Source organism: Ochlerotatus camptorhynchus, unplaced genomic scaffold, assembly GCF_037179485.1.
Source record: "Ochlerotatus camptorhynchus isolate MF236.1 unplaced genomic scaffold, CSIRO-AGI_Acam_v1.1 ptg000457l, whole genome shotgun sequence".
NCBI classification, from domain to species: domain Eukaryota; kingdom Metazoa; phylum Arthropoda; class Insecta; order Diptera; family Culicidae; genus Ochlerotatus; species Ochlerotatus camptorhynchus.
The window spans coordinates 3,525,001-3,525,923 of NW_027040943.1; positions in this window are offsets into that span (position 1 = coordinate 3,525,001).

Here is a 923-nt window from a genome sequence, read left to right on the forward strand (position 1 = left end):
GCAGCGCTACCAGCAGCCAGCAATTCCCTATTCTGAGTTCGTGGCACAATCGTTGATGAACCGTGACTGGATGCGGTACTGGGCCGGTGCGCGCAACGTCAGATGCTGCCAACCTTCATCAGGAAACTGCTTGTGGCGTTGTACCCAACAACCTACCGCAGGAAACGCCTGAGCGACCTCGGCCATGAACAACGTCTGATAATAGCACATGCGGTAGGGTGTTGGGTGACGGTGGTCCCTGATGCTGGAAGGCAGCTTAGCTGGCCATGGCTTAATAGCTCGATAGCCTACGCTATCTCGGCTGCCCGTCACATGGCCGATGAGGACAATGTATTTTTAACTGGGCACATCGACCTTATTCATCCCCCGGCTATGTTCGGCATAGCTCGCTTGCATGACAGTGGTATGGGGTGAGAATAATTGTGTTGCTAAATAAATAAATGAAATAAACCTTCTTCTTCTTCTTCGCTATCTCGGCTGCCCGTCACATGGCCGATGAGGACAATGTATTTTTAACTGGGCACATCGACCTTATTCATCATTCTTCTTCTTCTTCTTATTCTTCTTCTTCTTCTTCTTCTTCGGGCTGGACAGCACCATTAACGGTGATGACTGCATGGAATTCGACTTTGATGTCTGTGTTAGGTAATGCGCTAATTGAATACACAGAAGGAAACATTAGAAAACGCCTAAATGTATGTATCTCCTAAGTGATCATTGCTGAATTTTGAGAACTTCTAGGCGATTGGATCTGCTTAAAACTTTTCAGAAATGATTATTTGATTTGCCACAATAATTGTTGACATGCAAAATATTATTTGTATGGCGTCCGAATTTATTATAAATTTATATTTATTTCCGAAGGATAAAATCACATTTACGTTTATTTCTCCTTACTTCTTAGTGTTTTTCAAAATTTGTTC